The sequence below is a fragment of the Melanostigma gelatinosum genome (genome assembly GCF_949748355.1).
Source record: "Melanostigma gelatinosum genome assembly, chromosome: 4".
Lineage (NCBI taxonomy): Eukaryota > Metazoa > Chordata > Actinopteri > Perciformes > Zoarcidae > Melanostigma > Melanostigma gelatinosum.
This window is the reverse complement of record NC_136637.1, coordinates 4750917-4778820: the sequence shown is the minus strand read 5'-3', so window position 1 is coordinate 4778820 and position 27904 is coordinate 4750917. Positions and strand designations below refer to the sequence as shown.

The following is a 27904-nucleotide window of genomic DNA, read 5'->3' as shown; positions in this document are numbered from 1 at the left end:
ACTTCCTGAATGAACTGAATTTAAAGCTGCAGGGCAATTCAGTGAAAATAACTTTTCTAAAATGAATTTCATGACATCATTTATTTTTTAATCCAGCTGTTATTTTACTTGAAATGAGAAGAACATTTATTGATGTATTTCTATGTATTATTTATAATCCATCCAGTTAAATTTGAAAAATGAGAATAATATTTTTTAAACATAATTGATGTGTACTTTATTTGATTTGGCAGTTGTTTACTACACGGAGACCTTACTACTACTAGACTTCTTGAATATAGATATACCCAATATTAGGGGTGTAACGGTTCACAAAATTCACGGTTAGGTTCGGTACGATACAGTGGAGCCACGGTTCGGTACGTTTCGGTACAGTAGAAAACTATAAATGCCAGAGAAATGTACTTGATTTTAAAATGTATTTATTCATTAAAACTAACATCACAAAGTTATTCTTTGACTTTGCACAATGATGGAACTATACCTGAGTGACCCATCTTCTGGGGTGTCTTCTTAGCAACACATAAGCATAAAAAACAAAAACTGCTCCTTAATGTTATGTAGTATTGTTACTTACATCTTGCAAAAGAGATTTTTAATCTCAATGGGACTACCTGGTTAAATAAAGGTTTAAAAAAAAAAAAATTTTAAGAGTCAGGTCTGATAAACATGGATAGATGCTCTGTATCCGTGTTGTCTGTGCTTTCATCAACAGCTAATTAAAAACACAAGTACCTGCTCGTCTCTTAGCTAGCTGTGTTGTTAGATTGCTGCTAGTTCATGAACTCGGTCTGCGATGGTGTTTCTTCACAAACTGACATTTGTAAAAGTCTGTATCTGGTCGGAGCTCACCTACTCACATACCTTTAGCATGTACTGGGCTGTAGCTGTGTAAATATATTCTGCTGTGATTGCAGTCTGCCTTTTAATTCTTCCCTCTGCATCAATTTTTCTCTTCGTGGACATTTTGGGATTATTTGTCGATCTTTTTCAATCGTTGGAAAACCGCTTTTCGGGCTGTTGCCTCTCCTGTCCACCTGTTGTGATAGTTTTAATGTCGGTACACAGACAACATGCTATCTCATAATTTCAACTTTCTATCTCATAATTTCGACCATGGGGATACTCGAGTCTAACTTTTAATTATTTTTCCAAAAAAACAATTTTTTAATTTATTTTTTGCTGGCCAGATAAAATGACGTGGCGCGCCGGATTTGGCCCGCGGGCCAATTTAACCCTAACCCTTGAGTTTGACACATGTGCTCTAAACCAAAGCCCATTGGCCTGTAAATATGGAAGCCCATTTCCGCATTTTTCATCTCAGAATTAACTTTTTCCTCTGGTAATTACAAAATTTGAATCTCGTAATTATAATTATTACTTCTTACGTCATAAATTTGAATTCTAATGTGACATTTTTGACTTCTTATCTCAAATCTATGACTTTTCATCTCACAATTTTGACTTTGTATCTCAGAAGTATGACTTACCATGGGATAGTTTTATTATCAAGACCCTCTCAATGGCCTCCTTCTCCTGGGGGGTGACCTGGATGTAGTTGGTCTGTGGGGACCCCTGGGCCTCGGCCCCCTCCCCTGCCGTGTCTCCAGCGCGTGTCTCATTCAGTATCTGCACAAAACGCTCCTGGTGCTGCGTGATTTGCTATAAGTGACACATACATACAATGTAAATACTACAAATAACTAATATACAGGTTCCCAGTCTCTACACTCTCCAAACGGATTCTCCCTGAACAGTTGAGGTTCTACCCAAAACCACTTGCTTCTGAAAGATCTTTTTGTTTATAAGAAAGGGTTTTCCAAGGGTTCTTTGCAAGAATAAGGGTTCCACGAAGAACCCTTTTCATCAGAAGAATCCTTTTTGGTAGAAAGAGTTCTTATCCAGCCCACCCACCACCAGAAACTGTGATTTGGAACCAGGATTGTTGTTGTTAGGGTTCTCCGTAGAACCCCCAGGTGAGTTCTAGATGAAACCCTGGGTGTATTCTATATGCAATCTTTGAAATATAAAAGGGTTCTCTGTAGAATCCCTTGAGTGGGTTCTTGTTAGCATGCTTAAAGTGTGGAAAGGTTCTGAATAGAATCTCCAGAGTTCTGGGTGGAACCATTACACCATGGAAGGTTCCACCATTGTGGAATTGCATTTTCCAGCTGATCCAAGAGGCTTTTAAAATATTTTATTTAGCTTAAGAAGAAAGAGGATTTTTCAACACATAAGGGCCTCAAATTTGTACTTTAGTGCAAAATATTATTTAAATATATACGTGGTTGTTATGCATTTAAAGGAAATAGACATCGGTGAGTGTGCCGGTGCGGTACCTGCAGCAGCTGCGGGTTATCTCTGCCTAGCTGCTTCAGAAGGGCCGGTAGGAGGGCCGGGTTCTGCTGGATGATCTGGCTGGAACTGATGCTGGTTCCTCAGGAACTCCAGAGGGTTCCCCGTGGAGAGAGAGCCTCCACCGGCAGAGGGAGGCAGGCTCCCGGACGCTGGCTCTGCTGGAGGGAGGACGCGCTGGTTACTGCCAGTGTTGTTTAGTGTGATAGAGTGGAGAGCGTTTGGAGACAAAATAACCCTAACCCCATACATCAAGGTAGCAGCCACGGCCTAACTAAATATTGTTGGTTCAGGCAATCACAGATTACAACATACACATTAAAACATAAATCTCTACGTTCACACTGCAAGCCTTCATGCTCAATTCTGACTGTTACTCGGATCAGATTTTTATTGTTTGGCTGTTGACACATGGTCAAATCTTTCAGTATGGCTTTTTGTGGAGCAAGGGAAGCAAAGCGCAAGCTTCCTCTGTACAGTGGTGCGTGCGTGCGTGCGTGCGTGCGTGCGTGCGTGCGTGCGTGCGTGCGTGCGTGCGTGCGTGCGGAGTCGGACCCAGGAGCGGTGGGACTGTGATCATGATCTAGAGAGACATAAAAAGTGTTGAGGATGTAACTTGAGTGAACAGACTGAGATCGAGGCGTTTAGCTCAATTCAAGCAATAACATTTATTTGTAACAGAAGTATTATGTCCAGCAGTTATATGTGCACGGACCTAGAAAAGTGAAAGCTAAAAGGCGCTTAGACAGAGTGCGCATGCGTGTTATAGGTTCTTCTGATGGAAGCCTATTGGTTAAAGCAAAGTTGCAGGCGGGGCTGTGTTTAGCAGAACAGCAGCCTGGCATCTCCACCCACACTGGCTCACATCCGGATCCGCCTTCTCTGCATCGTCAGTGTGAATGCATGTTGTTAACACTCGAGGTGCCGAAATGGTTCAATTCTAAGTAAGCTATTTGGAAGTCTCTGTGTGGATAGATAAGAGAGAGGTCTACTCCTAACCTAAAATGGCAGGTTCCGCCCTAATCTGGTGGTTTAAGCAGATGTGTCCTTCCAGAGTCACAGTATCTGTTTCTATCGTGCGAACAGGCGCAGGAATGCCCTGCTCGGAGTATTTGACCTACTTACATGTGACCTCACAACTCCGCAATATAAGCATACAAGTATAGAGCATATTATTTACATCATTTATTATTACAAATCCCCCTTTTCACACCTGCTAGGTGTGAACTTCTTAGACCTGTGTGTCATCATCTAACTGGGAGTTTGTCAATGAATGCAACTCTGGTTCTTCTTCCTGGTCCCAAGACCCCTCTGGGTCAGAGGCCGGCTGGTCTCCATCCAACAGTGGATAAGCACCATGTGGAGGCGGCTGCTTTTCCTTGGAGAGAGCTGTGGTAATAAGACGGCCTATCAAAGTTCGGAGGCAGGGGATGCAGCAACAGTCACAGGTGATGAGTATAGCTCTGAAAACCGCGATGGAAACTGCTATGGACATGATGAGGGCCTTCCATTTGCCAAACATGGATTCCATCCAATCAGAGAAAGGATTGTCTATGCCTGATGCCTCATGCATTTCTTCCGCGAGGGTGCGCAGACTATTTAAGGCCTTGGTGACCGAACCGTCTGGGGCAGTGTTGTTAGGAATGATGGTACAACACATATCTCCAAACATTTAGCAGACACCCCCTTTTTCAGCTAACAACATGTCTAAAGCCATTCTATTCTGCATAGCCATAAGAGAGGTCGGTGCGAGTTGTTCGGCTAAACCTTCAACGGTGTCTCTGGTGAGGTTAACAAGACGCAAGACATTGTAATGGACATAGTTTATGCGGCCCACGTTTTTGTTGGGAGTCATCGGAAAGAAGGCAGCGATTAGGGGGATGTTTTCAAAACCTGCCGCGACTTGATCTGCTAGTTTGTATTCGTCAGGAACCCCTCGTGGGATGCCTATAGAGTCTATATAGGTGGGGCCCCCAGTGAGCGAGAAGGAACCTAAGGCAACTTCTCGTTTGATGATGTGTCGCCTTCTGCGTTTGGTGAGAGAAGTGGCTAGACCGTCGGCCCGTACTAATCTACGACCTATTAGGGTAAGGGGCATTCCGAGTCTGACTATTGCACAAGTTCCGATGGTTTTGGTAGCTTCTATTCTAGGTACTAAGCGCAGGTCTCCACAGTAATAGAATAAACCTGCTCTGGCCCAGGGCCCAATGTCTAAGCCATTGCGGGTCTCATTACACCAATCAGGGGAAATTTTGCCCACATTCAGCTGTGGTCTGACTGCTGTGGAATTTAAACACATGTACCTGTTAGCCTGACCTCTAATTGCGGAAAATTGGCCCATTTTTGTTTCATTTATGATAGGTGGAAATATCGCGGCAAGTGTGGTACAATTTGTGGGCGTAGCTTGCCGTGTGAGACCTATCATGCAGGCATAGCCCTGAGGATCAGTTTGCGGGTAGAGAGGGGCTGGTTCGATGAACATGGCAGGTCGGGCGGAGGCGCAGGCCACGCACCCTGTCATATTTTGTCTTTTAGCATTATCAGTGATCCAATTTAACCAAACATTATCATTGCCATAGCCGGTAGACCTCCGCAAGACCTGTAGGGGAGTCATATCAGTATAATCTTGAGAAAACACTACGGGACCGGTGTCAGATGGGGATGCCAATGCTAGGGCAGACGTGGGCTGGGTGTGTTCGTTCTCTACCTGGGGAAATATGTTGATATGGATACCGACCATGGGATCTTTGTGTGCGATGTCGACGCCTAAGATGAACCATGCCCTGGTGTTACCGTAAAGACTTGCTGTGATGTTGTTTATCGAGAGAGTAAGAGGGTTAGTTGTGGCACTAAAGTCTCTCTGTAGGCTAATTTTGCTCCACCACCTATACCCTGGGCTGGTGGTTGTCGTACCATTGGGGACCCATTTTCCGGTGTACTTAGTTACAAGAGCCCAATGGCTGCACCACCCGCCTATAGCTGGTCGGGCCGTGCCCCTAGTCTCGCAGCTTTTCACTAATGGGGGTGTATCACAAAGATAAACATTATAGCCCCGCCAACCCCTTGGATTGCCCTTGCAGGTTATAACGTCGCACAAATCAAACGTGTATGCACTGGTGGAGCCTGCTGTGTAATTTAGAACGAGTTTGGATCTACATGCTGTTTTATGGACCAATGTCGGGGTGCTACGTCTTGTTCGGTTGTGAGTCTGATTCAGAAAAGGAGAGGGACAAGGGGCGTTGTGAGTCTGATTCGGAAAAGGGGTGGTTGAATTAGATGGGTGCTGGTGTGTCTGATACATGGTTTGTAGTCCCCACAACATGAGGGCAGCAAGTATGCCCATACCCACCCCCACCCCCATCATAGTTTTCTTCACATCTGCGGGGTCTGCATGAGGGGTCCCTAGACAGCGTCTAGACTCTCGGTGCATTTTCCAAATCAGTGCGAATTTCTCCCAGTGTTCTGGTTGGTACCGGTGCTGAGACACAGTGTGTCAAGTGGTGCCAAGGGGCGCCTGATTTGCCCTTGACCTGGAGCGAGTGTGAAGTAACCTCCTTCACCTCGTATGGCCCAGTCCACCTGGGGTCAGTCCACTTGCGCCTGTGAACCTTGACCCTGACCCAATCACCTACTTGTATCTGCTTTCCCGCTGCTGCTGCTTCAGGTACTGCTCGAGTCCTTTCGATCTGCTTGGAGAGAGCTTCAGCAAGAGAAGTTAGGGCACTCATATAGTCAGACATTTCAATCTGCTGTACATCCAGAGGTGGCATATGACCTCCATCTCTGGGTGGACCTGGTATCGGCCAGCCAGTCATGATCTCGTGTGGGGAGAGATGTGTTTCTCCCCCTTTTCCGGACCTCATGGCCATAAGGGCCAGGGGCAGGGCCTCAACCCATGTTAATTTGGAGCCCGCGCAAACTTTGGCAATCTTGGCCTTAAGGGTCTGATTCGCTCGTTCCACCAGGCCCTGAGATTGCGGGTGATAGACAGACCTGAATCGGTGTGTGATTCCCAGAAATTGCTCTACCTGTGCGAGCGTGGTGTTGCTAAAGTGTGATCCGTTATCGGAGCGGATGCATCTCGGTACTCCGTAACGGGGAATCAGTTCTGTCTGCAGCCACTTTACAACTGTCTGCACGTCTTCTCTCTTGGTGGGAATTGCTTCCACCCATCTTGAAAATCTGTCTACCATAACCAAGATGTACCTCTTTCCCTGCACTCTGTTCCCATATCTGTATAATCTATGCTGATGTCTTGGAAACAGGCAGAGGGCACGATATAAGATCCCATCAGTGTATTGAATGGCTTTCTTGGGTTGTGATTGCCACAAATTTGACATTCATCGCAGAAGAGGAAAGATATCGCTTCCATGTGCGGATGCCACCATAGTTGTTTTAAATTGTCCAATGTCCATTTCTTTCCCTCGTGTGTAGGTCCGTGGGACCCTGGTAGGAGTGCTGCACACAGTTCTGCTGAGGCAACCACTCTGCCGTCGTGGGCTCTCCACAGACCTTCTTTGTCTTTTGAGGCTCCTTTCCGGGTCCATTCGGACCATTCATAAGGTCCTGCTTTCTTTTGATGATCTTTGATGTGCTCTATGGTGAGCTCAGGTGGACCGGATGTTGGCTTCATAACCATTTGGCGAGGTGAGTAGCCTCCCGTTTTCTTTGCTGCTCTGTCTGCCGCGTCATTACCGGCGCTGATTCGTGATCTGATTGTGTCATGTCCTTTGCATTTCATGATGGCCACCCCCTTTGGTAGTTGGATTGCTTCTACCAGCCTTCTCATAGCTGCTTCGTGTTTTATGGGGTGGTCATTTGAAGTGGTGAAGTTGCGTCTTCGCCATACAGGGCCATCGATGTGGGCCGCTCCGTCGGCGTAAGCCGAGTCTGTGAAGATATTTACAATTTTGTCCGTGCTCCACTTGTTGAAGAAAATCAGCATTATAACTGAACTGAACTGGACTTGAACTAAAAACAAGTTACGTAACGTGTTATTGTGAATTGGAAGGAGATATCGCGAAATGGTTCTGTCTCTGTTAGTTATCGGGAAATGCCTCCCTCAGACAGATAAAGTGTGATTAATCTCTCAAAAGGACCAAAACAACCCCTTACATAGAGTTGTTTTCTGCGAGAACGAAATAGAACCCACCCAGATTAGAAGTCCAGATGTGTCCTGTCTGGATTGAACAGACAGGTTTGACTGATGAACCACAGCTGAAAGAAGGCGTGTATTTGGTCTATAAAAGTGTTCCTCGGACAGTTAGATGTTGAATCTGTTTCCATATGCCATGTCGCATGTTCGAATGTGCATTAAACAATTCCCGCTGGATTGCAAACTCTGATTCGTCCTGTCTCCAGCCTCATTTACGCTTCAACATAATTGGCGCCTCAACGTGGTTCGGGTCGAGACCTTCGACATCTCCTCTACGCCAGCCAACCGACAATCACGCTTCAGGCGCCGTGTCAGGTATGAGATCTTCATATCTCACTATAGTATATTTCTGTACAGCGTGATTCTCGCTTGAGTGATAGAGAGGGAGTGTTTGGGGTCCCCTCGACAGAATCCACGCTGTTTAGCGGAGGAGGAGAGAAGCGGATTGGTGTGTGCTGGAAAAATGCAAAAAAGATGTTGATATGATTCAATTTGATCTCCAGCTGTAAAAAGAGAGCTCTCTCGTGTGGAACAGCGTACGCAGCATTCTGTTGGCGTGACGCCTGGTTGTGGCCAAGATAAGCTCAAATGCGGAGCGCTCCGTGGATCTCTCAAACTCAAGAGACTTTTGTACGCTAATGACAAAGCGACTGTGTGCTATTGATAAAGCAATTTCTGCAAATAAGTGTAAGGAACTCCAGTGTGAGTTCCAGTGTGAGATACGTAGGTCTTGAAAAGAATCCTTTCTCGAGAGGGAAGAAACGAAAAGACTGGCTTAGATTTAAATAATAACACTATAATGTGAATCTGTCACGAGTGAGCGCTGTTTAAGGCAGGACACTACGCTGACGAGACTCAGAAATTTTGTGCAGAAATCTAAATGAGCAGGAAAAGTAATATCTAACTAGACAATAAGATTAATAGTACGGTTTGAAAAGGTGTGCACACGACTGTAACTTATTGACATTACTGATAAAGTAATACTATGAAGGAGGGATCCATAGACGAATAAAGGGAAGAGACAATACTCCCTGTTAAACCCCCAAGAAGAATAAAACAATATGAGCCTCTGGTGAAATAAAGAGGACATTTGTAAACTGTGAAACAGCCCAACAATAAGAATCTCTCCTTAACAAAGCCTTGAGTACAAGCAATACTGTTAAAAAACTCCCACATAGTCAAAGTCTGACATTAGAAAGAGAAATAAAAAATACCTGGACAAAAAACGGACTGACAGACTGGGACCGCTGACTTTTGATGTGATAAACACCTGGGTGGCTTTGCATGTGTATGAAATATTGGCTTTGTATGTTTTTTGGCATGCTCTCCCAGTGATAACGCTTTTGCAAATGTTCAATCGAGCCTCTGTGAAACCCCTCATAAGAAATATACATCATTGTATAAGTGCGTATAGCAAATAAGTGAGTTGTGATTTTGGCAGTTTCTTTGTGAGTTTATTAATTTGTTCTAGTACAAATAGAATCTTGGCAGTACACAAGCGTCTAAACATTGTAGTTAAAATTGTCACTTAAAGCGTATAAAGTTTATAGTATTAGTGTCATAGTGTTGTGTAGTTGTATAGATTAAGGCTATTCCTCTCTATTCTTCCTTTTTCTCTCTGTGTCGAAAATAGCCCTCCCTTTCTTGCTCCGTTTGCTGTGTCTTGGCAGGACGGCCAAACAGTTTGGCTCCGTAGTGAGAACCTTGACCGAACGCCCAGAAATTGTTGAGTGAGAGCCTTGGCCGAACGCCCAGAAATTGTTGAGTGACACAGGCTGCACATGAGGAGAAGTAACTGCATGATACAAACATTGATCAGAGTATGTGTCTAAATAACCTAAAGTAAAGAATCTTAATATTCTACAGTATCGAACAATAATATTTCAAGTTAATAAAAGCAATCTTATTATTTGTCACAATATACATTACAAGTGTAACCGGTATAAATGTATCAGTAGCATAAGCATTTAAACCAGAACTAGGTTTGACTTCTTGATTTGAAATTTTGCGAGGTTGTGAGTTTAAATAAAATAAACTAAACATGAGTGTGACACCAGTAGCTCTCGTGGCGATCAAAAACTTAGAGCATGCAAAAGATGTCCAGAGACTTTCAGAGAAATGGGCAAAACGCACTAAAGGACTCGATCCATCTTGGCCTAAAGAGGGCACATTTGATGTGGGTTTGTGTGAGGATATGGAACTGAGAATCAAGGATTACAAACCAAAAGATAAAAGCAAGAAACGTTTGACGAAAAGAGAACTAGAACTAGAAACAATTAAATTGTTTAAGGTTGAAGGTCATCGCTACAGGAAAAATGTAAGAGACGGGTTCGTTGAACTGAAAGAAAGAAAAGCAAAAGCAGATCAAAAGGAACAGCTGCAGGATTTTTCGAAAACTGCAGGAATTTATCCATCAATTGCAGGAACTGTTAACATTAAAGGAGACTTCGAAGTTGAAAACAACAACAGATCTTTAATGACGCACCAAACTCCCCCACAGGGTGACCCGAGCAGTTCAACCAGCCCCAGACTCGATGCGACCCCAGCATCACAAATAGGAGATAAACCCCCAAAATACTGCAGCACTGGCCGAAAACAAAGAGAAGCGAAAGGATCAGAAATACTAGATTGCTATGCAGAACGAAATGAGACCGTAGGGAGAGACAGAGGAGAGTCTTACTGGCTGGGTATGGAACAACATGCAAGAGGAAGAGAGAGAGACTCGAGAGGCGATGTAATTCGGACCGTAATTCAAGAAATGGAGGAGGACGCAGAGCACTGTCGCAAACAGGCACACGCCACGATTGGAGAACTAGAGAGAGAGATAGACAAAAGCCACAGGCTGATATGCGGGCAACAGGGGGAAGAAGAAGGAGTAGAAGGAGCGTTAAGAGGACAACCAGGGTTAAACAAAAGGGGAGGGGTAACAAAGGACAGACCTTATGATCTGAGATACAGACCTGGCATACACCCACCAGACAGGTATGGGCAATGGCCAATTTTGATAAGAGGATCTCAGGGGCATTATACACCTTGGCAAACACTCGACCTTGCAGGACTGATTTCCAGGCTGCCTGACATTCATGAGGGGGCTGGTAAGTGGATCAAGGCTTTTGAGGAGGAAACAGTCGGTAAAATGTTAGCCTTGGGAGACATTAAGGCAGTGTGGGCACAAAGTCTTGGAGTATCCACGATGGAGAATATTTTGCGCAATAGCGGAAATACTTGGATGGCCAATCCGATGGCAGACGGAACTGAGCTCAATGCATACAGAGCTGAGTTATGGATGGCCCTGAGGGGGGAATACCCTACCAAAATAGATCCCAAGTCATTAAAGGGGGAACCTCTGGCAGAGACTGAGAATGCAGCTGGATATATTAACAAACAGCTGAAGAGATGGAAGCAGGAGACAGAGGAAGAGGCTGAGAGCAGCCCTGTCCTAATGACTTTGTTCAGGAATGCAGTTATTGAAGCCCTGCCAACTCCGGTGCAGAGCAGACTGGAGGATGTGGTGGGACTGACTTCAATGCCTCACAGACAATTCCGTGACCACGTGGTACACGCGATTGAAAAATACAGGAAGGATGAGGAGAAAACTAAAGAACAAGAGAGGAATTTGCAGCGAAAGTTAACACAGCTGCAACTCACTGACTTGCAAAATAAAAGTAAAATAAAGACGCAAGCTCCAATGGTAAATGACACTATTAACCATGCAATGCCAACTGCACCTGAGGCACAACCATCACCTGTGCAGCCACCCGCTGTTGTCAATGTTTATTCACAACAGCCAAATCCACAACAACGAAATGGAGCAATGAGACCTCCGTTCACTCGCCCTCGCTGGGAAGGTCAAAGAGGACCACCTTCTTTCCAGAATGGACAACGACGTCCGCCACAGAGGGAGTGCTGGGGGTGTGGAGACACAGGCCATTTCCGAGCCAACTGTCCGAGACCACAGCCAGGCACAGAGTGGAGAGAGGGGGGTCGCGGGTCTCAGTCCATGCAACGTGGAGGTAGAGGTCCTGTCAATCCATGGGCAGGTCCGAAATATGGTTACTAGGGGTGCCCAGAGAATCCTAACGGGGAGGGTCAGCATCCAATTATCACCATAGGAGCTGATAAAGAACCCATGTTACAGGTTCAATTAGAAGGCAAGCCAACACCGATGATGGTTGACACTGGAGCTACTTATACATGTGTAAGTCCAGAATATGCCACACACCTCCCCTTGTCAGGAAAATTTGTTAAAACAGTAGGATTCTCGGGAATGACACAAATGATTCCAATAACAGCTCCAGTGAGATTAACAACTGAAGGTGGTGAAACTAAAATTCCAATTTTAGTATCTGACCAAACTCCAATCAACTTGTTAGGAAGGGATGCACTGTGTAAATTACAAATAAAAGTCTGGTGTTCACCTGATGGAGTATTTGTTGATAGATCCGGATTGGATTTTCAAATGTACACACAATCTGAATGTGCAAAAGTTTATTGGCTAGGTGATGTTATGGAACCTATAACAAAGGTATTCAGCCAATGGGAAAAACTAATTCGAGCCCAAATCCCACAAGCAAAGCAACCATTATCTGACTATCATTGCACAATGTTCTATGATGCATCATGCAGTTCGGTATTTGAGAAGAAATGGGATGAGAAAACGAAAAATGTGACTGTTGAGTTGGTAACACAGGATATTGTAGTAGGCCAACAGGGAGCAGCACTGAGCGTGCAACCAAATTCATTCATTTCAGAGTGGTACGCTGTACCAGAGTCGGTTCCACATATCACCCTATTGGTGAATGAGCCGTTTGAATCAAAAGACCTCGGTCCAATGATGCATGTTGCTACACAGATTGAGTGGCAAGAAACAGACAACCCACTAATTTTTTCATCACAAGATAAAAAGATGATCAAAATCCTTTGTGGAACATCAATGATGGCAAAACCGCAGGTAGTAACGATACCAACGCGAAAAATACTAAAAACAGCAACTAAAAGTGAAGAAAGCAGAAACACTTTTATGGAAGACATGTTGACGCACGTGCCAGATCAAGTGTGGTCAAAACATGACAGTGATGTAGGGTTGGTAAAGTCTGCCAATCCTGTAAAAATTGAATTAAAACCAAACGTGAAACTGCCGTATCGCCCACAATATCCTTTAAAGCCTGAAGCTGAAGAAGGTATAAGTAAGACAATTGAAGGTCTGATAAACGCAGGAGTGTTGGTTGAGACATACAGCAACTGCAACACTCCCATACTACCAGTGCCAAAAAACGACAAATCAAAATATCGACTTGTGCATGACTTGCGAGCAGTAAATGATGTCGTACAAGATTGGCCAGCAGAGGTGCCAAATCCACATACACTCCTCACGAATGTGCCACATAATGCTACATTTTTTACAGTAATTGATTTGTGCTCAGCATTCTTCAGCATTCCATTGGCTGAAGACTCTCGACATCTGTTTGCCTTTACATACAGAGGACGAAAACTCAGTTACACACGTATTCCACAGGGCTTCAAGCATAGCCCTCACGTGTTTAATCAGATTTTGAGACAGGATCTTGAAAATATTGTTATTAATAGCACATTAATACAGTATGTTGATGATTTGTTGATCTGCTCATCTACAATCGATGATTGTCATCGAGACTCAATCAAAGTACTCCAGAGTTTAGCAGAAGGAGGACATAAAGCCTCTCAGACAAAACTACAGTACTGCCAACCGCAAGTAGAGTATCTGGGGAGAATGATCTCCCATGGAGCCATTGCAATGTCACCCTCCCAGCTAGAGGGAGTGAGTAAAGCGCCACGTCCTCGAACAGTGGGCCAGTTAATGACATTTCTAGGAATGACTGGATTTTGTTCCGAGTGGATTGAAAGCTATGCTGAAAAAACTGCTCCACTAAGGGAAATCATGAAGGAGGCAGGAACCCAGACGTTAAGAGCTCCGTTACAATGGACAGACAAGTCCTTGGTAGCATTTGAAACAATCAAACAAGAGATGCAGAGAGCTCCGGCTCTTGCAACACCTGATTATGACAAACCATTTCTGCTTTATGTATCTAATCGACAGGACATGTACGTTTCAGCAGTATTGATGCAGGAGACGTGTAGTGGTCGTCCAAAACAACCGATTGCATATTACAGTACAAAACTGGACAATGTAGCACAAGGGTGGCCTCCATGTTATCAAGGGCTGGCAGCAGTGCATTATGCATATGAGAAAGCAGCAACGGTAACGATGGGGTATCCTGTAGTCATACACACACATCACAAAATCACTGAGTTGATAAACCAAGGAAAGTTTGTGGTGACACAAGCAAGGTGTTTGCAGTACATGCCGCTCTTGACATATCCAGATGTGACAATAAAGAAATGTATAACTACAAATCCAGCAAATGTTATTCCATTTGAATTTGAAGGAGAGCCACATGAGTGTGTGGCAGAGACAATGAAGTATACCAAGTTGCGACCTGACCTAGAGTCTACTCCGTTAGTAAACGCAGATGTGACGTACTTTGTGGATGGGTCCTGCTACAGGGACTACTTAGGTAATCATGCCGGATTTGCCGTGATTGAGCAAATAGGCAGTGACTTTGTGACAGTGAAAGCTGAAGGTTGTGATCAGCCATGTTCAGCACAGCTAGCCGAATTAAAAGCATTGACTGAGGCGTGCAGACTCGCTAAAGGCAGAGTCGCAAACATTTACACTGACAGCCAGTATGCACTAGGCGTCACACAACTCTTAGGAGCATTGTGGAAACAGAGAGGTTTCAGAAAAACAGACGGAAGTCCAATACAGCATGAAAAACAGATAATGGACCTGATATCAGCAATGATGGGCCCGACGAGGCTTGCGATCATTAAATGTCAGGCACACCGGAAAGGGAATGATGACATTATAACAGGAAATAATGCTGCAGATGAGGCTGCAAAAGCAGCTTCCAAGTGTAAAGTAGCTATTCTATCACCAGTGGTGTCACTAGAGCCTGTAGTCACGCCCGAAGACATTATCCAGATACAACAAAAAGCAGACCAAAGTGAACATAACATGTGGATGCAAAGGGGGGCAACAATTGATGATAAGGGGTTGTGGAGAACACATCAAGGATTGTTGGTAGCACCTGTTGCATTGTTGACCATTCTCATTTCAGAATCGCACAGTGATGATCACTGTTCGAGGGGGGAAGTCCTGAAAAGATTGAGGAGACAAGGATATTGGTCACCATTTATGCAAGCAATGGTGGATGAAGTGTTGAACCAATGTGAAATCTGTGCCCAAAATAATGTGCGCAAAAGCATAAAAACACCTGTGGGACACATCCCTGTCCCAGAAGGGCCATTTAAACACTTAGTCATAGACTATGTGGACATGATAAAATCAGCATATGGAAAGAGATATATGCTAGTGGTAATTGATCGATTCAGTCGCTGGGTGGAAGCAACTCCATCAAAGAACCTAGGAGCTGACACAGTTATTAAATTTCTGACTAAGGAAGTCATACCACGATTTGGCATACCATCAGAAATAAGCTCAGATAATGGTTCAGCATTTGTGCAGAAAATAGCCAAGGGGATTTTACAACAGTTGAGAATCAAACAGAGATTGGGCGCCGTGTATCATCCACAAAGCCAAGGGTTAGTGGAACGGATTAACGGAACGCTAAAGGCAAAGTTGAATAAGATCTGTGCTAGTACTACGCTAAACTGGGTAGATGCATTGCCACTTGCGCTAATGAGCTATCGCATGCAAACTCACAGAAGCACGCACTTAACGCCGCATGAAATGCTAACAGGCAGACCTATGCCAGCACCTCAACTGAGGGGGCCCTACAAGGGGCCCCCACTTGAGCAACTGCAAATAGAGTTAAAGGACTATATGAAGCAACTAACTGCCATACATAGATCCATCTATTTACAGGAGAAAGGAAAGGAGCCGGGGGCTGACCAGAAACCAGAGAAACCAGTGGTTCCAGGGGACCACGTGTACATTAAAGTCTTCAGACGAAAGTGGCACGAGCCAAGACGAGAAGGTCCCTACAGAGTGGTGCGAGCGACGCCAACAGCTGTCCAAGTCGAGGGAAGTACAACGTGGTATCACCTGAGTCATTGCACGAAAGTCCAAGACAAAAATAAGGACGGTGTAAAGTCAGAAGAAAATGACAAACAAGGTGAGCCTGGAACAAATGTTGAAACTAATCAGCTTTCTGATATGGATGCTGTCGGGAAGCATGGGACAGGAGACGCTGACGATGGAGAAACCTGCGATGACGTCAAAGAGCATGCAGGACAGCGGCCAAATGATGACTCAGCCATCCTGGAAGAGAGCCAGATACCATGAATCAGTTGAGTACGATGCAACCACATATATTCCATCCCATGTTAGACCGAGACCTATGCCAGCATTGTCATTAAAGCTCAAACCAGCACATCAAGTGTTTAGACAGTTGCATGCTAAAATACGTAGAAAGAGACAACTTCACCCCATGTGGGAGTGGGAAGAGGTGATAGAAGACCAAAATGTAACTGCCAAATTGACAAATAAGGAAACAAAAGGTACAACTCCATCTGCTAAAATAACCAAAACCAATCCAACAGTTATACCATTGATGAACCCTATCGACAATAATGATAACCATACAGTTACCCCCAAGCCAGTCAAGTCTGAGAGTGAGATAAAGGTAACAACCGTTATCACTACAACCTTAAGAGTTAATTTGAGCAGCGGTACAACCGCCGTTACAACTACTCCAAAACCATGGCCAATCAAAGTTCCAAGCACTCCTGTGCACGCGACAGTGCCAAGTGAGGTTAGCACAAAACCAAGCCATTCGTTAGTAACAACAACTGGAAAACAAGTAGACACGATGAACACGACAGTAATTCCTAATGTAGTGGTAACGAACTCGACTATTGTTCCAACGGTAAAGAGAGCCGAAGGAGCTACAAAAATAGGTAAAAACATGAGTTATGATTATGATAATTATGACAGTCATGACCAAGAGGAGGGATGGAACAGAACGGTAGATGATGTAGAAGACTCAGGGAGAAAATTCAAGCCAATGCAGAGAAGTGTTAGAATAACAGAAGATGAAGACTGGGAGCATGCTAATCAGAATGGGTGGTATAGATGGGCATGGTACTCAGTAAAAGAGATGACCTCGATTGAATGCATAATGTGCTCAGAAGCTCCAACAACCTTGCCTGTAGTAGTCGCAGAAAAGCATACTTTCAAAGAGTGCGCAAAGACACAACAGCATGAATGCAGAGAGGGAAGATTCATCCCCAGAGAAGGGTTGGCTTCAATCTTCAGACTTCCTATGTGTGGTGTTCAATGTAGACTCTTGTATGGATCCCAAAAGAAGCACAACTATTTAGATCTGTATCCTGAATATCAACTACGAAATGCATGTGCAGAATTTATGATTTCCACAACGCAGAACGAGCCTCCCACTAATTATAAAGTAGATCAATTACAAGAATATGAATGTTTTGCCAGTGGTGGATTTGCGTCAGACAAAAGAAGGGTTGACTTAGGTAATACTACCGTGTACTGTAAAGTAACTTGGGTGGTGTCCTGGTTCCCACAGGCTAATATGACTTCTTTGTTCATCAGGAGACCAGTATGGTATGAGAACCAAATACCACTTGACCAAAACTGTGATAACATAACTATGACCATTCCCACTCTTCATTTGTTGAGTGAACAGACAACAGGAATAGCCGACAGCTATTGGATGTGTGGTGAAAATGTTTTACTAAATATTCTGCCGCCCAGATGGGTAGGGCTGTGCGCGTTAGTTCGAATGAGATTACCGGTAGTGGTAATATATAACGGGGCAGGGGAAACAATTAAAATGATGGAAGTGCCCGACGAGAAGCGTAGGTATAAGAGACAATCCACGCTGGACCAAAGTATCCAGTTAGACGCTATAGGACAGCCTAAAGGGATTCCAAAGGAATTTAAAGCACAAGATGAGATTAAGGCAGGATTTGAATCTATATTACCCTGGATTACTATCAACAAAAACGTTAACTGGATCAATTATATCTACTACAATCAGCAGAGGTACCTGAATTACAGTAATGAGGCCTTTAAGGGGTTGGGTGAGCAGCTACACCAGACCAGTACAATGGCATGGCAAAACAGACAAGCATTAGATTGGATTCTAGCTGAAAAAGGTGGGGTATGTCAAATGTTTGGGAAACAGTGTTGTACATTCATTCCCAATAACACTGCACCTGATGGGACATTTGCTGTTGCAATGGGGAAAATTCGGGGTTTGAGACAGGAAGTTAAGGACAACGCTGGCAAGGGGGGGGTGGTCATGGGATTGGTTAGACCAAATTTTGGGACAATGGGGGTCTGTGTTGGTAAAAGCAGGAATTGGCGCACTAATAGTTTTAATTGTGGCTTTTCTATTGGCATGTTGCATCGTACCCATCCTGAGGAGACAGTGCCAGAGGAGCATGGACAAACAGATGGGTGTCATGGCAAATCTCCAACTGGCTCAGATGATGAACATGATGATGATGGAGCAAGGGACAAAGGCCCAGTTCGCTCAAATGGTGGTTGGACGACCGGACCTGTTTCCGGACCTGTTTCCCATTCCGGATTATCTGGAGGACTCAGAGGACATGGGGGAAACAGGACTTGGGGGCAACTCACCATAAGAACGAGAGCCCGAACTTTGTTGAAAGTACACACGTCCAAGAAACTCCACGTCACATGTTTTATCATCTGTCCAAACTGTTTCACTATAAATTTGAATGTATTGTAATCAGATATTTCTACATTCACGTATATTCATAGTCATGATTCATATAATCAGTGCACAAGTATTATAGCATATAGGTTTATCACAGACGTTGCATCTAATGAATACTGAAACATTGTTCAATATTTTGCAAAAATTAAATGTGTGAGGTATCTGTTAATACATGTTTGTAAGCAAGAACAGATTCACTTCATACCAAAAAGGTGGTCGCTTGGCGGGAAAGGACCATAAGGGAGTTTTTCCTGCATTGCAATCTGTTGGTTTTTTCGCCCTTATATGAAGGTGAATCTGAGCATTGAATGATGTTATTTGAATTATCTTACGAACTCAAATGTTCTGTATTGTATTGTTACTGTATTGGTATATAATCAATCACATATAATTTACAAAAATCACTTGTGTTGCAATGAAGGCAGGGATCAAAATTTTAGGTTCCAGTTTCGCAAATTGACAAAAGTTATAAAAAGTTAGGATGAGGGTTAAGAAACCCTCAGAGGAGGGATGTGTTGAAGAAAATCAGCATTATAACTGAACTGAACTGGACTTGAACTAAAAACAAGTTACGTAACGTGTTATTGTGAATTCGAAGGAGATATCGCGAAATGGTTCTGTCTCTGTTAGTTATCGGGAAATGCCTCCCTCAGACAGATAAAGTGTGATTAATCTCTCAAAAGGACCAAAACAACCCCTTACATAGAGTTGTTTTCTGCGAGAACGAAATAGAACCCACCCAGATTAGAAGTCCAGATGTGTCCTGTCTGGATTGAACAGACAGGTTTGACTGATGAACCACAGCTGAAAGAAGGCGTGTATTTGGTCTATAAAAGTGTTCCTCGGACAGTTAGATGTTGAATCTGTTTCCATATGCCATGTCGCATGTTCGAATGTGCATTAAACAATTCCCGCTGGATTGCAAACTCTGATTCGTCCTGTCTCCATCCTCATTTACGCTTCAACACACTCCAGAGCCTGGATCAGTGCTTCCACTTCCGCTAGTTGTGCCGAAGCAGGTTGTGGCAGAATCCCTGACTCCACTGTTTGGTGGTAGCCATCACTCTTCTGTTCCACCACTGCATAGGATGCAATGTTCCCTTCTTCTCCTTTGTAGCAGCAACCATCCGTGTACAGCCAGGCCTCAGCTGTGAGGTGGGGAGTGTTCTGGAGGTCTGGTCTCAATTTGTTTTCTTGTACTGCAACTTCCTCGCACACATGTGGTTGTCCATCCGTAAAGTTAGCCGCCATATTCCTTGTGGCTGGCACAAAGCTGATGTGTGGCATGGTGCAAGTGTGTTGAATCTTTGTTTTCCTTGCGGCACTGAACGTGAATTCTTTACTCATCAGGAATGCCGCCACGCCATGGTGCGTGTGTACTTCCAGTGGATGACCCATGACAAGATGAGAAGTCTTTTCAATCGCTTTTGCCACTGCTGCAACGTACCTTGCGCACGTGGATTGACCGCTTATCACACTGTCAAGTTTTGATGAATGATACATCAGTACCTCTCTTTCACCCCCCTTTTTCTGGAAGAGTACAGCATTGAGTAGGCTGTGTCTTTCAGAAACATCAAGGTGGAACGGTAGGGAGTAGTCCGGGGACATGAGTGCGGCCGCATGTGCAAGTGCTTGCTTCAAGCGGGTGAAGGCTGTTTCACCCTCTGCTGTCCATGTGAGGTTGGCAGTAAGATTTCTGGTGCCCACTTCCTTCAACATCTCTCTGAGAATGGTGGTGTGGTTGGTGTAGTCTGGGATATGGGCTCGTGAGTAGCCGGTCAAGCCCAGGAATGAGAGGAGAGCGGCAACAGTGAGAGGTTGGGGATGTTGCAAGATGGTGGCCCTGTGCGTGTGTGACAGGCCTAGCCCGTCTGATGAAACATTGCGACCCAAAAACAACACTTGGCGTCTGGCAAACTGCACCTTTGAATGTTTGACCTTGTAGCCCTTTTCGGACAACAGAGTGAGGAGTCGGACAGAGGAATCAAGGCAGAGAGCTGCTGACGTTGCCGCCAGAAGCAGATCGTCCACATATTGAATCAGAACTACCCCTCCTGGGAGGGCGAGGTCAGCAAGATGAAGGCGTAAGTGGTGGTTGAATAGTCCTGGGGAGCACCTGTAGCCCTGGGGTAGGGAGGCATACGTATACTGCTGATCATTAAAGGTGAAGGCGAAGATAGGTTGAGAGTCTTTGTGCAGTGGGACACTGAAGAAAGCGTTGGCCAGGTCCACGACTGTGAAGTGGGTGTGTGCAGGGCTCAAGTTGCTGAGAGAGAGATGAGGATCTGGAACCGGATGGCATGTTGGAACCGTGATTTCGTTCACGGGGTGGAAATCCTGGACCATCCTCCATCCTTTTCCTCCTGCCTTTGGAACTGGAAGTAGGGGAGTGTTGAACTGTGACGAGGTGGGGTAGATGACTCCCGCTTGGAGCAGGCCTTCAATAGTCGGCCAAATGCCTTCCAGTTGTTCTGGTTTCAGATGATATTGGGGTCTGTACACAGGAAGCTGTTGTGGGTCTGTGAATGTGACTTTGATGGGTTCCGTAGTCAGGCGGCCAACGTCATAGGCCCCTGAGGTCCACAACTCGGCCGGGACCTGAGCCAAACAGGCAGTTGTAGCTGGATGATCTGAACACGATTTGCCATGGTGACGAGGCAAAGGGAGGTGCTCCGGTAAATTGTGTTCAACAGTGTCAGGGGCTGTCCATCTCCACATGGTCTCCTCCTTGGCTTTGAGCAGACCTTCAGTCGTGGTTGGTTCCCAAGTGAGAGTAAGTGCTCTCTTGATCATAGGTCCCAGACCTCTGGCCTCATGGCCAAAACCAACAGCCAAAGTGACATGGGGTGGTGAGTCCGCATCTAGCTGGTACCATGAGCGAAGGAAGGGAGATAGAATGACTCTTGATGCTACTCCTTCTTGGCTACAAAAGATGTGTAGACACTGAATGGGGGGTCTAAGGTGAGACATGTTTTCATCCCAGTCTTCTGTGTAGGGGTCGTCGGGATCTGGTGTGACATTTAGAGTGCAATGGACGTGGTCCAGAGGAGTTTTGTACGGGAACAGCTGAGTGATTTTTGGTTTGAGAATGTTGAACCAATATTGGATGGCAGGGGTCTGGGGGCCAGTTTGAAGACAGCGCAGCCAGAAAACCTCTTCGTCTGTGGGGGACACCATCTCTGTAACGGGAGCAAGAGAGAGAATGCGCACTGGCATGGACAACGTACTAGCTGGTGGGTTGGACGAGACATGGACACCGTCTTGGTTCATCCAGATGGTCAGATTGAGGCGAGTCATCAGATCGCGTCCCAGCAGGTTGACTGGGCAGTTTGGAGCAGAGAGAAAGCTGTGCGTGAGGGTTGCATCTTGCTTCAGTTGGTTAGCGAACCCCCATCGCTTGGTTTGATTTGTCGTTTGATTTCTCTCTGCAGTCTGTGCTTGAGCCACTCGTTTTGTCAAATTGTTGGTAAAGAGCCGGAGGTTGTTGACCGATGGAGGTAGTGGACTGGCTGCCTTCCACCATCCCTCCTCTTTCCATCGTTCCATGCAATTATCCCAATGAATCTTGTCTCTTTTCCATGCAGTCTTGCCTCCGGTCTCTGTGACTGCTTTTTTCAATTTTGCACGCAGTACTCCTGAATAGCCACCAGATGGAGCCACAGCTCCAGCCATATCTTCTGAACGCAGTACTCCTGAATGTCCACCAGATGGAGCCACAGCTCCAGAATTTTTTTCTGCTTGCAGTATTCCTGAATGTCCACCAGATGGAGCCACAGCTCCAGAAATTTTCCTGCTGCCCTTCCGACCTTGAACGAGACTCCCACTGTCCCTCCCTTTTTCCTTATCTACTGTTCACTCCCTTTTTGTCTCCTCAGCCTGCACTTTTAGCCTGCTCTTTTCGTTTTTTAATTTTTGACGATCCCTATCCAACACAATTCCCAATAAATCTATAATACGGCTAACACTACCAGTAAAACTGACACATATATCCCTCAGCTTTCCTCAGTCTAACCTAGTGTTCGTGTTTCTGTGGTGAGTGCAAAGCTTGTGTCTTATGCGTGTACTCCGCTCCACTGTCCATCAAAAACTGACAACACACGAACCTGGTGGGAAGATTCTGCTCCAATCCTTTGCTATCACATTTACATGTACGCTTCAGTCAAACATTCATACCAAATTGAACCCATACACTGCCGTCTCTGCAATACTCGCACACAAACCACGTACTATGGATCTGCGTTTTACAGTGTTTCACAGTGTACGCTTTGCACGAACCCGGTCCCGAAGGAAATGGATGTCTCCCTGAGACCTTTACATAGCACTCAATCAACCACACACTGCCGTGTGACGATTACAATTCTACAATTCTACGTCTACAATTACTCGCACCCAAACCACGTCTGGAAGATCTCTGTTGATCTTATTGTTTTACAGCGTACGCCTTGTACGAACACGGCCCCGAAGGAAGTGGCGATATGTTGTGCTAAAATCAGTGGTGTATAGTAACGTAGTAGAAATACTTCGTTACTGTACTTAAGTAGTTTTTTTGGGTATCTGTACTTTACTTTACTACTTATATTTCTGTTTACTTTTACTTTTACTTCACTACATTTTGCAAAGAAAACTGATACTTTTACTCCGATACATTTCCCCTGAAACCTTCGTTACTCGCTACAAAATCAAATCTATCTTTAGAAACAAAATGAATCATGAGAGCAGCGTCGGGGACTGTGGTGGAACACAGACTGCAAGCAAGCAGGTTTGTGAATCAGTGGTCCTAGCAGCAAGTTAAATCATTGGTTAATCACGTTAATGCACAATTGCAAACAAGTGCTCTCAAAGCCGCGGTGTTTTGATTCCCAGTGATGCCCAGGATGCTACATGCTATAAGCTAGCGAGCGACTACATGAGTAGCATTCCACTCTACATGACTGATTTCATGATGGAAGCAGAAATGGAAGCACCTGCTACTCCCGCAACAAACGACGGTGGTGACGAAGACCAACACCCGTGGATCGCTAGCGAGTTAGTGAGCTGAGGAAGTGTTGACAGTTGTGCAGCACTAGTTGGCTAACGTTAGCTGTAGCTATATACACGGATTGACAGGAGCCGCGAGAGCGCAGCATTCGGGGAATTCTTCGCAGCTGTGTGCAAGCTGTCTGTGACGCTGAACACACCTCTACCTGCCTCAGCGGCCTGTGAAAGGATATTTAGCATCGCAGGACTAGTCTTCAGCCCAAGAAGAGCGAGACTGAATTCTCGCAATTTTGAAAACCAACTTCTTTTGAAGATGAACAGGACATGTTTCAGTTTCAAGTAATGACTGGGTTGTTACTTTAGTATTGATCATGTTTTGATATTTGAGTCATGTTGTGGATGATCAGATGGAGTTATGATGGTAGCAGTCGCCCAATTGCAGATTCCGCTTGAGCAAAACCTTTGTATTCAAATCAGACCCATAGGAGTTTACAAGGCAGGCGTCCTTTCTCTAAACACTGACCTGATGCATCAAGTGGATATGTTTTGCTGAACATAATATTATGCATTGGTCCTCTATATCCTCTAGTCTAATGAGCAGACTTATAAACGCACTGTTACAACTCCTTCATAGTGTCATATTGCTTTACGGAGAATTATGATGATAAGTTCATAGTAGATGCAAAAGTATACTTATGTACAATATATTATGTTGAACATTGTTGCTCCTGGATGGATCACAGCCAACCCAATTATGTTCAACATAGCTCCATGTCCTTGGTCATGATGCCACAGCACTTAAAAGAATAAACTTCATCATTCTCACAATTCTAACCCTTTGCTTTTTTATTAACAGCATTTACTTGTACTTTTACTTTCAATGAACAGGTTATGATGTTCATTTAATGTTCAGGTTATGATGTACATTTAATGTTCAGGTTATGATGTTCATTTAATGTTCAGGTTATGATGTACATTTAATATCAGAAAATTACTTTTGATACTTAAGTACTTTTGTACTTAAGTACAATAAATATCAGATACTTTAAGACTTTTACTCAAGTAGTATTCTAAGAGGTGACTTTTTACTTTTACTTGAGTAGTTTTCCAGTAAGGTATCTTTACTTTTACTCAAGTATGGCTTTTGAGTACTTTATACACCACTGGCTAAAATTGAATCGATGTCTCCCTGAGTCCATCTACGCTGCACTCAAACCCATACACTGCCACTTCTGCAATACTCGTTACACAAACCACGTATGGATCTTCGTTTTACAGTGAACGCTTTGCACGAAGTTGGTCCCATAAGGAAATGGCGTTATATTGTACAGTCTTCACTCACACTTCTTCACATCAGCGTAATTAAACAATTGCTATATACGTGATCCAAACTTTAGCTTGCTATCTCGCATAAATCAACCATGTGGCCTGGAATTCGGTCTTTCAGACCGTCATTGGTCAGCGTGCCTTAGCTTTCGCCTCGGTTGCGTAACCGCCGAACAGTTATCGAGACCTACACATGTTGAGAAAATTATTTTATATACAGCTTAATCAGCCACTAGCTTATATATAGCTTTAATTAATCACTAGCTTATTTGTAGTTTTAATAACCATTAGCTTATGCAGCTCTATTAACCACTCATACAATACACACAGTACACGCTAGGGCAAGGAAGAAGCAGGAGGGAGACTACTGATTTAACTGCGCCACAAGGAATAGGCCGCCATCTTTAAATAGATAAGGGAGGAACAATAGATAGTGAGATACAGGGACAACGCCCCAGCAGACTCCCCTCTTCACATCTTTTCCCAGGTCCTCTCGCCTCAAAATCTCACTACATACTGATAGAAGAAACGCCTTCTGGGAGGGGCCAATGTGAACGGACGTTCAGGCCTCCACCCAGGTGTCATACACGTACAAACGTGCCACGCCTGCATCTTTGACTTTGACCAATGGGCCTCTAGGGGAGGAACCCTACATATATGATCACGCTGCCATGTTCAAGTGTGTTCTGATGGTGGAGCTCTGAGAGTGAAACCATTAGTTCCCATGCATGTTTAATTGCTGGGCTGAATAACTCTGTTGATAAATAAACCTATTGCTTTTGATATAACTAAACGCCTCTTGAGAGCTTTCGTTATCCTCTTAAATCCGCTCTGAGTGAAAGATAGCTTTATTTTTCACAACACACAGTGTGACACAATGTCAACCTATACAATGCCACAAGCCTCAGTTTCTGTTAGATCCACACACACACATGTACATTCTATGCTAAAACTCCCACTGCTGGCATAACAATTCTGTCACAATGTTACGTAGTTTATCATTAGCAATTTAGTCAAGGCAATTCATACTCACAACTCAGTACTTCTGATCAATTCAATTTAGTACCTATAGACAATCTGCAGAATTCAATTAAATAGGTTTCTGCTCACCTTTGATTGCAGCACTGCTTTGATCAGTTTCCAGAGGTGAGAAGAATCGCTCCGGTCGGCAGCCGGTCTCCCAGCCTCTCGGGAAAATGCCCTTTTTCTTTCTGTTGACAGAAGAAAATTCTGTTACTCGATGAAAAATCCTCTTAGATCGTTATCAACCATCCTCTGCTACCATGTTGAGGATGTAACTTGAGTGAACAGACTGAGATCGAGGCGTTTAGCTCAATTCAAGCAATAACATTTATTTGTAACAAGTATTATGTCCAGCAGTTATACATGCACGGACCTAGAAAAGTGAAAGCTAAAAGGCGCTTAGACAGAGTGCGCATGCGTGTTATAGGTTCTTCTGATGGAAGCCTATTGGTTAAAGCAAAGTTGCAGGCAGGGCTGTGTTTAGCAGAACAGCAGCCTGGTTGGAGCACTGGGCATCTCCACCCACACTGGCTCACGACCGGATCCGCCTTCTCTGCATCATCAGTGTGAATGCATGTTGTTAACACTCGAGGTGCCAAAATGGTGCAATTCTAAGCTATTTCGAAGTCTCTGTGTGGATAGATAAGAGAGAGCTCTACTCCTAACCTAAGATGGCAGTTTCCGCCCTAATCTGGTGGTTTAAGCAGATGTGTCCTTCCAGAGTCACAGTATCTGTTTCTATCGTGCGAACAGGCGCAGGAATGCCCTGCTCGGAGTATTTGACCTACTTACATGTGACCTCACAACTCCGCAATATAAGCATACAAGTATAGAGCATATTATTTACATAATTTATTATTACAAAAGTGGCATGAATTCCGATATGACTGTTAAAAAGACTGTTGGTCTGTGGCCCAAACCAGAATGGAAAATATCAGATTCCATGTGATTTGGGCTGTTCACACTGTTGTGAAAAACAAATCTGAGTCACATATGTGCCTAAAAGAACAAAAACTAATTTGGTCAGCCGCAGTGTGAAAGTAGTGTTGTTAACGTCGGTTCAATAACCTGTTTTTCCTTTGCTAACTATGAAGATAAGTTAGCCGTACTGTAACCCTAAATAAGAAGGAGCATAATGTAATTTTCAACCAAATAGATCCCAGGAACTAAAAGTCCATTTTGTGCATTTGTGTTTCAACCAACACGGAGTCAGTCATACTGTTCTTTGCTGTTCAGTCGTCACACCATGACAAGAGCCAACTCAAAGACAACTGAACAAACACTACACTCTGATAGGGACTAAACTCCAGAATCAGGTAGTAAGCAGGCCCTGGATTGAGATTATTTTGTCAGATCACAAGTCATGTCTGTCCCTCGCATACAGAACTACAAACTCCAGAGGGACCATGTGCGAGTACTGGCCCCAGAGCAGGGACTCATGAGTATGGATGGGTATCGTTATGATTTAATCAATACTACTACTCTTACCAAAACTCTTATCGGTTATTTTCCACAGAAAAAAAATCTGAAGCTGAATAGACTATATTTATATTTTAATTTATTGTGTTTCTTAAGCAGCAACAGAAATATTGACAGCAAAGTCACCAATAAACTCAATAATATCTGACTGGAAACAAATCTAAAATGTCAATAAAATAAACATTGTATTCCTGAGTAAAGTTAAGCTAATCAGTCATATATCTGCATCAATAGAGTGTAAATGTGTGCTCTTACTGTGTGAGGCTGCTGGGGGCTGTCGGGGTTCTTGCGTAGCAGGAGCCGGGGGGTTGGATGGAGCACTGGGTCCAACTGGCTCCTGAGGTGGCGGATCACTGGCCTCGGCTGGAATACCCTGCAGTGCATAAACATTGACTTTACACTCTGGAATACAGCGGGAATGGAACCCCCAGCCGCCCAGCCCGGGCTGGTTCAATCCTCATCGTGAGCAGATACTCCACTGCTCGGTCTGGGTTGTTGTAACTGGCTCTGAGCGCAGCGACTACCTGCTCCCGCTCGTAACCCATGGACATGATCTCTGAGACCAGGTTCTCATAGGCTGGACCCGTCACTGTGGAAACCACGGGAGAGGGAGGGGCAGGGATGAATGAGGTCAAATCAGTTAGAAACGTGTCCTATGTTATGGCACTACATTTCCCACAAGGCTGTGCAAACGGTGAGTTGACTTGAGCCCTGGGAAGGCGGGTCCCGTAACTTCCCACCTCGAGATATGTAAATAAAAATGGGTTCTACAGGTACCCACGAGCCTCCCGTTTACAGACACGGCAACTTTATACAT

General features: G+C 44.5%; 1 pseudogene across 1 annotated transcript; it reads right to left on the bottom strand.

Moving 5' to 3' along the window:
* Positions 1-1473: 1473 nt before the first annotated feature.
* LOC306776008 (UV excision repair protein RAD23 homolog B-like) lies at positions 1474-27904 on the bottom strand (annotated as a pseudogene). The gene is made up of 5 exons: positions 27865-27904; positions 27549-27676; positions 27343-27460; positions 2340-2513; positions 1474-1662 (listed from the first exon to the last, which is right to left on the bottom strand). The product of its transcript is annotated as a UV excision repair protein RAD23 homolog B-like (transcript).